The following is a 12,324-nucleotide window of genomic DNA, read 5'->3' on the forward strand; positions in this document are numbered from 1 at the left end:
AATTGACTTTATTGTGGCCTCAACTTGCGTGTTTTGTCACTGGACTAGCGTCTTCGTCAGGTCATCATGACAGTATAAAGTATTTCTATGAAAATTGAATGCGTCTTCAACAGCATAGTGGGCTACTTCATTCAACTAAGGCTAAGACTTTAAGTCCATCTAGTTCAGCCCATAGCATAACCTAACATGCCCTAACATGCTGATCCAGAAGGCAAAAAAAAAACATGTGGCAAAGAGTAAGCTCCACACTGGGGAAAAAAATCCCTTCCCGACTCCACATACGGCAAGCAGACTAGTTCCCTGGATCAACGCCCTATCAAGGAATCTAGTATATATACCCTGTAACATTATACTTTTCCAGAAAGGTATCCAGTCCCCTCTTAAATTTAATTAATGAATCACTCATTACAACATCATACGGCAGAGAGTTCCATAGTCTCACTGCTCTTACAGTAAAGAATCCGCGTCTGTTATTATGCTTAAACCTTCTTTCCTCCAGACGTAGAGGATGCCCCCTTGTCCCTGTCTCAGGTCTATGATTAAAAAGATCATCAGAAAGGTCTTTGTACTGTCCCCTCATATATTTATACATTAACATAAGATCACCCCTTAGTCTTCGTTTTTCCAAACTAAATAGCCCCCAGTGTAATAACCTATCTTGGTATTGCAGACCCCCCAGTCCTCTAATAACCTTGGTCGCTCTTCTCTGCACCCGCTCCAGTTCAGCTATGTCTTTCTTAAACACCGGAGACCAGAACTGTGCACAGTATTCTAAGTGTGGTCGCACTAGTGACTTGTATAGAGGTAAAATTATGTTCTCCTCATGAGCATCTATGCCTCTTTTAATGCATCCCATTATTTTATTTGCCTTTGTAGCAGCTGCCTGACACTGGCCACTAAATGTGAGTTTGTCATCCACCTATACACTCAGATCTTTTTCATTGACGGTTTTGCCCAGAGTTTTAGAATTAAACGCATAGTTATACATCTTATTACTTCTACCCAAGTGCATGACCTTACATTTATCCCCATTAAAGCTCATTTGCCATTTATCAGCTCAAGCTTCTAGTTTACATAAATTATCCTGTAATATAAAATTGTCCTCCTCTTTATTGATTACCCTGCAGAGTTTAGTGTCATCTGCAAATATTGAAATTCTACTCTGAATGCCCCCTACAAGGTCATTAATAATTATGTTAAAAAGAAGAGGGCCCAATACTGACCCCTGTGGTACCCCACTGCTAACCGCTACCCAGTCCGAGTGTGCTCCATTAATAACAACCCTTTGTTTCCTACCCCTGAGCCAGCTCTCAACCCACTTACACATATTTTCCCCTATCCCCATTATTCTCATTTTACCTTTTGTGTAGCACCGTATCAAAAGCTTTTGAAAAGTCCATATACACTACGTCCACTGGGTTCCCTTGGTCCAGTCCGGAACTTACCTCTTCATAGAAATTGATCAGATTAGTCTGACATGAACGGTCCCTAGTAAACCCGTGCTGATACTGGGTCATGAGGTTATTCCTCTCCAGATACTCCAACATAGCATCCCTTAGAATGCCCTCCAGGATTTTACCCACAGTTGAGGTTAAGCTTACTGGCCTATAATTTCCGAGTTCAGTTTTTGTCCTCTTTTTGAATATTGGCACCACATTTGCTATACGCCAGTCCTGTGGTACAGACCCTGTTATTATGGAGTCTTTAAAGATTAAAAATAATGGTCTATCAATGACTGTACTTAATTCCTGCAGTACTCGGGGGTGGATTCCATCCGGGCCCGGAGATTTGTTGCGAATGCCCACTTGGTGACCTTGGATATACTAGCTCCATTGGTTTTGTTGCCTGATGTGAAAGGTGTAGGGCTCTTGGTGGCCAAGCGCTAAATTAAGTCAAGCCCAACATTTGTCAAAGTGAAAGTTAAAGTCTGAGGAAGCCATTAGGCCATCTTTTGTGAAAACTGTTCTTGTAAAGTTCTTAATGATAGGTCATTTGTTTTTATTTTATTTTTTAGAGAAGAGGGATGAAGTAGATTTAACATGCACAATTAGTAGCAGAAACTCCTAACTGGAGTGTATGGGGATAAACTTGGCTGTGTGCATCTGTGTTCATCTCTTCAGAAAGGGATAGGGGAGATCAGTGTGAGTGGGGCTTTGGTTTAAGGAATTAGATGTTTACCAGTCTGAAATAAGCCCAGTTAAAAAAGAGACATTGAAGAGATGAGACAGGGTACAACTTCAAAGAATTCATCTGGACTGGTGAAGGGGAGATTTAGAGACAGTATTGGGAAGTTATTTAGATATTAATAACACATTTTCCTGAGGCGCTAGGATTGCCTCCATCCGCACTTTTCTTCAAGCTATTTGGCTGGGTGAAATATGGGGAACTGAAATGTTGGGAAGAGATAACAGAATCAGCAGCCCCGGTCCTGTGACTGCATCATTGCATTAAACTGGGATTAACCTCCTAGTTCCCCCCTCACAGCTATCCAAATTTTCATAGAAATTTACATGGCAGGATTTGAAATCGCATATCCCAGCGTCCTTACAGCTGGGAGATACCTGACTATGGCACAGAGCCTTTAAAGTTACTTTTCTCAGACACAATTGGAGTCTAATGGTAATAACTTGACCTGTATTAATTTTCCCTTCTATCTCCTGCATTCTGCAACCTGCCTGTGATAGGATTCCCTTCCTGCCTCTGTCTGATCCCGATTATCACTTAGTAGACTCTTATTGAATTTATCTTAGTACAGTGGGTGAGAGGAAGCTTTACTGGTAGATAAAGGGAATAGACTGGATTGGGGATAATGTGGAAGAAAAGACAGAGGTAGAAGCCGTATAGCTCTCTGCCATTCTCCAATAGAGCACTACACCCTAAAATAATAGCATCATATAATATCACATACATACATTATACACATCCTCATTTATCATTTGTGATACATAGCCCAAGGTCAAATTATCCAAATTTCATCCAGATAACATGGATGTTTTTCATCCAATTTCCATCCATATTGTCATTCGTGTTGACGTTTTTACATCCGTGTCCAATCTGTTTTCATACATCTGCATTCAAAAACAATTTCCTAGGTTAATAATGGAAATGTTTGTGTAAAAATGGTATGGTACGCAGATATGAGATCTCTAAATGATGCACTTGAATGGGGGGCCTAATTTGAGATACGGAGGAAATAGTACATGCTGTGATTTTTTTTTTGTGCCACATATCCACAGCCCTGCAGAGTTATATCGGTCAGTGTGCTGTCTGATTTTTGGTCTTGGACAGAACATGTCAGTAGTATACGCTCGTCTGAACGAGCCCTTAAACAAATAGAGATCAAAATGTATCCACAAAGTATTAGGTAGGACAGAAATAACGTGTAATATAACGGTTAATATTAGTAATTGGTAAGAGGCCTGCTCTTTGATTGCAGAAATCTTACGAATTTGAGATGATGTCGTCTATCAACGCTCGTAGTCTTGATTTTTTTTACACTTTGATGATATATGTTGCGCACACCGTGTGGATGTTTGATGATCTGCGTTACATTGATTAGGGACGTTTTGTCACGACGCCCTTAGTATGTCATTACTCTACTCGGTTGGACTTGTTGAGCGCTTGGTTGGGGGAGATCTAGTTAATGTAATTACATGGGAGTAATTGCTCTCTGGAGCTGGTTTCTTTGGCAGTATCCACAATAAGCAGCCACTGGGTGACAGCCCTGCCTGGAAGCAAGAAGGAAAAAGAGTTTGGAGGGGTCTTCTCTGGATAGGTCAATATATCAACTCTGACGTGAGAGGCAATTAGGTCAGCTTGCAAAATTTACAGACGATTGACTGGGGCTATAGCCATTTCAATACTTATATAACAGTAGTTATAAAATATACAGTGGGATGCATGGGGCCTCAAGGTAGATTTAATTTGTTTTATTCACTTATATGGCGCCATTAAATCTCGCAGAGTGGGAGGAAACTCGTGCAAACTCAGGAGCAACATCTAAACTCCTTGTAGGCGTTGTCCTTGGTGGGATTTGAACCCAAGACTCAGCATTACAAGGATACAGATCTAACCACTGAGCCACCGTGCTGACCGGGTGAAGTGTTTTAATGAACTAGTTAATGATAAATGCTATCGATCTGTGTTACCCCATATCTATCTATAAAGTATTTCAAACTCGGAGAAAGTGCCACGAGCGGTTCTCTGCTGCTCGGATTGGAGCCTCTTTGTAGGTTAATAAACTCCCTTTCCTTCCCTGGAGCTTTGAAGTGACTCTTTACAGCTTGCTGCATGTTTGAGTCTATCAATAGGCACTTTAGCAATACAAACATCTTAAAGATAAAGTAACCAAACTAGAATGGGTCTTTGAATGGGGAGGATAGCTGTCTTACTTTTGCCATGGAGTGTGCAGCGGGGTCTGCCTAATCCGGCTTTCATTTCCCCCGACAAATGCCAAGGATCTGTATCTGTCTCCTAGCCCATCAGGGGCCTGATTACACAACAAAAGCCCCCCATTATCCACAGAAGCCAAATGGGAGGGGGCAGGGTCCCTGCTCTATGTGCTGGGAGCATCTCCTAACTACTGACTTGTGGAGTCAAGAGCAAACACAGGCAAAAGTGCAGCTGTAACCCTTTCCCTGCCTCCCTCCGCCCCAAACAAAACGGTCTAGAGAGCAATGCAATATTGTGTCGCCCCAGGAACTGACACTCAAGCACCAATATTTTGCTTCAACCTAAATTACTTCTTATCTAATTTACTGTTTGCATTGCGTCAATGGGGCATCTCACTAGACATAAAAGATAACTTTCAGAATCCTTTCTGGTAAAGCCCATCTAGGACAATTCATTGCACTGCATTTTTTTTTTTATTACCACAGATGTACAAATTGTCGCTACAACAGGTCATTATTACAGTCTCTTTTTATTTAGCAGGATCTGCCTCCTAGTATATAAATTTGTGCACTGAATTTGTGCAGTATTAAAGCCGGCTCCTGCACTACAATTTCTCCAACAGTGCAAGTTTGTCTACTTTGTTGCTAAACATTAAATTTTACTTTAAAGTCATCACTTTGAAATCAATACATGGTCAGCATGTACAGCGCCAAATCTGAGAGCATTAAAGGTGAAGGATGACAGAAAGCTAAACTCAGGCAACCTGTGAAAACGTAATCGTGGCTTGTTTTTAATTTCTACCAGTAATTAAATCCTGGTTCCTTAGGCCAAATTCCTCATCGGTATGAAGAAATCAATATGAACTTAACGAAAGCAGAACCTCCTGCTCTTACCTATCAAACGCATGCAGTAAAATTAGTAATTAGCAAATGCAATCAATCCGTACTATTCGTGGCATAAACGCCCAGTAATGTGACTAGCCACTTCCACCATTACTTCCAAGAGGGCTACTGAATGCAACTGTTTCCTGCTCAGGGGATTTTATTTCCAACATACCAATCTAAAGAAAATATTATGAATAGCTATGAGGTAGTGCCGAAATTCCAGGGCGGACAATGGCGCTTGGTCTGCTTGTCAGAGGGGGACCTATTCTTCAGCAGGGCAGGAGCTCGGCTTTGGGAAATCTGCGTTTTTTTTTTTTTTAATTGTCCTGAGGGTTGTGGGATGTAACTGATAGTATAACGTAGAGTTGGGGGGCACCTGGGGGTTCTGTTGCCCTCGTGCATTTCATGTAACTGCTATATTTGGACATTTGTTTGCAGAGAATTATAACCATCTGATACATTACCGAGACAGGCACAATATATTGTCAATCTACATATACCATGTTCCAAATTATTATGCAAATTATATTTTTCTTTGATTTTCCTAAATGGTCGGTGCAAATGACAGTCAGTCTAATAAAAGTCATCACCCGTTAGATTATACATCAAATTTTATTGAAGAAACCTCCCAATGATAATAATCTCCAAAATGAATAAAACCTCACAATGCAGTGTTCCAAATTTGTAGAATTTCTATACATTTGATGTTTTAAAGAACTGAAAAGTCTCATTTGTGGGATTTGCAGCATTAGGAGGTCACATTCACTGAACAAAAAAGCTATTTAACTCCAAAACCTCCTAACAGGCCAAGTTACATGTAACATAGGACCCTTCTTTGCTGTCACCTTCACAATTCTTGCCTCCATTGAACTTGTGAGTTTTTGGAGAGTTTCTGCTTGTATTTCTTCCCTCCCAGAGCCGCTGTTTTGATGTGATCGGCCTCCCACCCTCATAGATCTTGTGCTTGATGATTCTCCAAAAGTTCTCTGTAGGGTTGAGGTCAGGGGAAGATGGTGGCCGCACCATGAGTTTATCTCCTTTTATGCCCATAGCGGCCAGTGACTCACTATTCTTTGCAGCATGAGATGGGGCATTGTCAGCGTGAAGATGATTTTGCTCCTGGTTTCTGCTTTTTATACCACGGAAGAAAAGTTGTCAGTCAAAAACTCTATATACTTTGCAGAGGTCATTTTCACACCTTCAGGAACCTTAAAGGGCCCTACTAGCTGTTTCCCCGTGATTCCGGACCAAAACATGACTCCTCCACCTCCTTGCTGACGTCGCAGCCTTGTTGGAACATGGTGGCCATCCACCAACCATCCACTACTCCATCCATCTGGACCATCCAGGGTTGCTCGACACTCATCAGTAAACAAGACTGTTTGGAGATTAGTGTTCATGTATGTCTGGGCCCACTGCAACCGTTTCTGCTTGTGAACACTGTTTAGGGGTGGCCGAAGAGTAGGTTTATGCACCACAGCAAGCCTTTGAATGATCCTACACCTTGAGGTTCGAGGGACTCCAGAAGCATCAGCAGCTTCAAATAACTGTTTGCCGCTGTGTAATGGTATTTTAGAAGCTGCTCTCTTAATCCAATAATAATAATAATAATCTTTATTTTTATATAGCGCTAACATATTCCGCAGCGCTTTACATTTTGCACACATTATCATCACTGTCCCTGATGGGGCTCACAATCTAAATTCCCTATCAGTATGTCTTTAGAATGTGGGAGGAAACCGGAGTACCCGGGGGAAACCCACGCAAACACGGAGAGAACATACAAACTCTTTGCAGATGTTGTCACTGTGCCGCCCCTGATGAATTTGTCTGGCAGAAACCTTCCTCATTATGCCTTTATCTGCATGAACTCTGTCTGTGCTCTGTTTCAGTCACAAATCTCTTCACATTATGATGATCACTCTTAATTTTTTGTGAAATAACTAATGTTTTCATACCTTGTCCAAGGCATTGCACTATTTAATGCTTTTCAGCAGCAGAGAGATCCTTTTTATTTCCCATATTGCTTGAAACCTGTGGCCTGCTTAATAATGTGGAACATCATTTTTAATTATAACGTGTTTAAGATTGATTTCAGTGATCCATTGATCCCTGAGACACAATACCATCCACGAGTTTATTTGAAAAACAAAACAATTAAATCTTTATGACACTTAAATCCAATTTGCATAATAATTTGGAACACAGTGTATATATAGGTCTGGTTAGATATGGCATGAAATGAAAGTAGGTTTGATATAAGTCATTCTGATAATCAAGAAGGGATGCTTTCCAGCTACTTTGTTAGGTTTTTAACTTGATTCATTGTTAAGCATCAGGGTAATATTGACTCAACTATAAAGTGGGGTTTCCGGGTTCTGTATTTCTTTAAATGTTTTGCTTCTGGTCAAACTTATCCTTTTTTTTTTGTTTGATCATATTATTGAGGTTTCCAAAGTAACATTCTTGCTCCTCTGTGCCTTTCTTCTTGCTCCTCTGTGCATTTATTCTTCCTCAGTGCATTCATTCTTCTTTCTCAGTGCATTCATTCTTCTTCCGCAGTGCATTTATTCTTCTTCCGCAGTGCATTTATTCTTCTTCCTCAGTGCATTTATTCTTCTTTCTCAGTGCATTTATTCTTCTTCCTCTGTGCATTTATTCTTCTTCCTCTGTGCATTTATTCTTCTTTCTCAGTGCATTTATTCTTCTTCCTCTGTGCATTTATTCTTCTTCCTCTGTGCCTTTCTTCTTACTCCTCTGAGCCTTTCTTCTTGCTCCTCTGTGCATTTCTTCTTGCTCCTGTGTGCCTTTATTCTTGTCCCTCTGTGCTTTTATTCTTGTCCCTCTGTGCATTTCTTCTTGCTCCTGTGTGCCTTTATTCTTGTCCCTCTGTGCATTTCTTCTTGTTCCTCTGTGCATTTCTTCTTGTTCTTCTTGCCTTTCTTCTTGCTCCACTGTGCCTTTATTCTTGTCCCTCTGTGCTTTTATTCTTGTCCCTCTGTGCATTTCTTCTTCCTGTGCCTTTCTTCTTGCTCCTCTGTGCCTTTCTTCTGGCTCCTCTGTGCTTTTATTCTTGTCCCTCTGTGCATTTCTTCTACTTCCTCTGTGCATTTCTTCTTGTTCCTCTGTGCCTTTCTTCTTACTCCTCTGAGCCTTTCTTCTTGCGACTCTGTGCATTTCTTCTTGCTCCTCTGTGCTTTTATTCTTGTCCCTCTGTGCATTTCTTTTTGTTCCTCTGTGCATTTCTTCTTGTTCTTCTGTGCCTTTCTTCTTGCTCCTGTGTGCCTTTCTTCTTGCTCCTGTGTGCCTTTCTTCTTGCTCCTCTGTGCTTTTATTCTTGTCCCTCTGTGCATTTCTTCTTCCTGTGCCTTTCTTCTTGCTCCTCTGTGCCTTTCTTCTTGCTCCTCTGTGCTTTTATTCTTCTTCCTCTGTGCATTTATTCTTCTTCCTCTGTGCATTTATTCTTCTTCTTCTGTGCCTTTCTTCTTGCTCCTCTGTGATTTTATTCTTGTCCCTCTGTGCTTTTATTCTTGTTCCTCTGTGCATTTCTTCTTGTTCCTCTGTGCATTTCTTCTTGTTCCTCTGTGCATTTCTTCTTGTTCCTCTGTGCATTTCTTCTTCTTCCTCTGTGCATTTCTTCTTCCTCTGTGCATTTCTTCTTCTTCTTCTGTGCCTTTCTTCTTGCTCCTCTGTGATTTTATTCTTGTCCCTCTGTGCTTTTATTCTTGTTCCTCTGTGCATTTCTTCTTGTTCCTCTGTGCATTTCTTCTTGTTCCTCTGTGCATTTCTTCTTGTTCCTCTGTGCATTTCTTCTTGTTCCTCTGTGCATTTCTTCTTCCTCTGCATTTCTTCTTCTTCCTCTGTGCATTTCTTCATCTTTCTCTGTGCATTTCTTCTTTTTCCTCTGTGCCTTTCTTCTTGCTCCTCTGTGCTTTTATTCTTGTCCCTCTGTGCTGTTATTCTTGTCCCTCTGTGCATTTATTCTTCTTCCTCTGTGCATTTATTCTTCTTCCTCTGTGCATTTATTCTTCTTCCTCTGTGCATTTATTCTTCTTTTTCTGTGCATTTATTCTTCTTCTTCTTCTGTGCATTTCGTCTTATTCCTCTGTGCATTTATTCTTCTTCCTCTGTGCATTTCGTCTTGTTCCTCTGCATTTCTTCTTTTTCCTCTATGCATTTCGTCTTGTTCCTCTGTGCATTCTTCTTGTTTCTCTATACATTTCTTCTCGTTCCTCTGTACATTTCCTCGTTTTCCTCTATGCATTTCTTCTTGCTCCACTATGCATTTCTTCTTGTTCCTCTATACATTTCTTCTTGTTCCAATGTACATTTCTTCTTTTCTTTTTTTCTTTATGCATTTGTTCTTTGTCTTTTCCCTGTGCTTCTATTGCCTTTTTTCAAATTTATTTAAGCCTGACGAGTGCAGAATTAACTAGATTTTACGTTTAACAAAATATTCCATAAATGGTGCAATGAGAGCAAGAAATGGTGAAGTGCATCCCTTCCTGCAGTCACTTGTTACATAAAACTTTTCAGCGCCGAGGAGCTGCTAAAAGATCTGAGAGTTCTCTGGAACGTTAAGAGGGTAAAAAAAAAAAAAGGTAGGAAACTAGTCTTTTTGACCAAAGGAAGAGCTGCCCGAGCTGGTACTGAAGGGGTTAATTAGCCCTGCGGCAGGAGAGACCTTGACGTCCTATAAATAGATTCCTTCCATTCAAACATGTCAATTAAATAATCTGCGGGATGACACATTTTTGTCAAGGTGCTACCGCAGCTTAAGAGAGTGGAGTTGTAGGGAATAATACATTCTAGACCCTGGCGGCAGCCAAATCTCTAAGTGCACAATTCCTCTTGTTAACGCTGCTTGTGGAATTGCTTTTTGTAAGGCTGATCTGAGCAGGCTTCCCCCGGCCAGGGAATTAATTAAATTAACTGAATCTTCCAATACTTGTAAGACTGCAATAATATCCTCTCCCTTCAAATAGAGCCTGGCTGGTTAGATGATCACTGTAAGAATCTTCCATGCCCTCTCCTGCTGGGTGTCTCCCAGTGCAAAGAATGTCGCTTACAATATGGCTGAATTGTTCCTTTGAAATTTAATGCGTCCCGAGCATTATAACCTGTATCTGATTTTTTTCCCCTCTTTTCCTACACCCCCCTTTCTTTCTTCCATTCTTTTTGGATGACTGTTTAAAGCAGATTAGAGTGATGTGGGTGACAACACTCCTCCCCGAGATTAAATCACCACAGAAAACAATTCCGAGCTGTCATTGCTCAGGCTGTTATCCTTGTTTCAGGAGGGCCTATAATTTGTGAGATCTAACGCAGAATTCATAGGTTTCTTTATTTTTGTACTTTTCAACAAGGGAAGGGTGAATCACCATCCTAGAAGATAACTATATGTGGTCAAAGTCTGAATTAGAGAAATCAGAAAAAGTTTTTTTGGCACATGAAAGCACATACAAGTCAGCGCAGGCCATCCCAGGAGTAACTGTCCTTACTCCTCTATCACTATCTCAACTTATATGAACTCTACTCCAATAAACAATCCAAGAGCTCACACTTCTTCCTCCCACGTGTGGTTTACATGAGAGGACACTGCAATATTCAATATCAGATACATAATGACCGCATGGGAGGTGAGGTTTACCACCTAAGTATTGGATTATTTAGCGTTCGTCCATACAGGACTTACCTGTTGCAGATTTTACACAGCGAGACCTGTGCAGAGTTTGCTGCAAATTTACCATAGATTACACTTTTTACATTGTTAAAACACAATAAAAAGGTCTACGAAAATAAACTTTGTGAACAAAAATTGAGCGCTTCTCCTGGTATCAGACCAGGGGTGCACAATCTGTGGCCTGTGCTCAACAAAATCTTTCAGAACTTATACACGTTCTCCTGTGTCCTTAACGTTCAGAAAGTTATGGCGGTCAACAAGATACCACTGTTATGGTGTGTGCTATGGGGTGGCATGAGTGGAATTTTTTTTAAGTCAGTCTTGCTTGTATCTGCTCATGATTTGTGCCAAATTTACCAAAATGTTACACAATGTTTGATAAATCTGGAGCATCTATAGATAGATACCTGGCGTCTTTTTATACCACTTTTCTAAAAAAAAAAAAAAAAGTTGCAATTTATAAATTTGTCGTAAATCTTATTTACATAGCTAGACTCGGCACAATTAAATTTGTGGCAAGAGCAGAGTAAACTACCAAAGAGTTGCAAATCTGTGAGCAGAAAAAAAAAGGCGTATGGCAAAATGTGACTTTTACAACCACAAAAAAATTGGGTGAAAAAACCTTGATAAATTCTCCTCTATATGTTTTGCGTTCTTCTGGGGGCATTTTGTGCCTAACACTGCCCTAGATCAACTTAACAGGCGTCTACGGTAATTTCACATAAGTGCAAGGTGCCTACGTTCACCAGTACTGGCTGGTTACACCTGGCATCTTTTTAGTTCACAGATACGGCCATACAGCCGAGCGTGTTGTATTTATCACAGGTTTGATGGTTAGTGAAAGTATAAATTCGGAGTGCAGAGCTGAGACATGTTGAGTCTTAGGTAACGTTCACATTTGCGTTGTTGGGCACAGCGTCGGCGACGCAACCAACAACGCATGTACACAACGCAGCGTTTTGCGACGCATGCGTTGTCATAAGATTGTACAGAGCATTCCTGTCTGTGCGTCAATATGACGCAAGCGTCGTAAAACGCAATACAACGCATACCGGTGCATGTCCATGCGCCCCCCATTTTAAAGATAGGGGCGCATGACGCATGCGTCGGCGACGCTGCGCCCAACACAGCAAATGTGAACATAGCCTTACATGACAATCTCCAACCTAGTAATTCCAAATCAATAAATGCAAAAAAAAAAAACAATATTGACACTTCTTGCTGTGTAGATTAGAAAAGTACAATATCCTTTAAAAATGATGACCTGTATCGTCCGATGATCTGGCGAGATGCAGGAAGCGAGACTGTTACAATAGCACAAGCGCGGCGTCACTGTTACCTGACTCACCGCTTATCCTGACCACC

General features: G+C 40.9%; 1 protein-coding gene across 5 annotated transcripts in view; it reads left to right on the forward strand.

The window, feature by feature from the left end:
- Positions 1-12,324, forward strand: part of PAX7 (paired box 7) — a 128,044-nt gene that overhangs the window by 16,953 nt on the left and 98,767 nt on the right. The gene's annotated exons all lie outside the window — the stretch shown is intronic.

This window comes from Ranitomeya imitator, chromosome 10 (genome assembly GCF_032444005.1).
Source record: "Ranitomeya imitator isolate aRanImi1 chromosome 10, aRanImi1.pri, whole genome shotgun sequence".
NCBI lineage: Eukaryota > Metazoa > Chordata > Amphibia > Anura > Dendrobatidae > Ranitomeya > Ranitomeya imitator.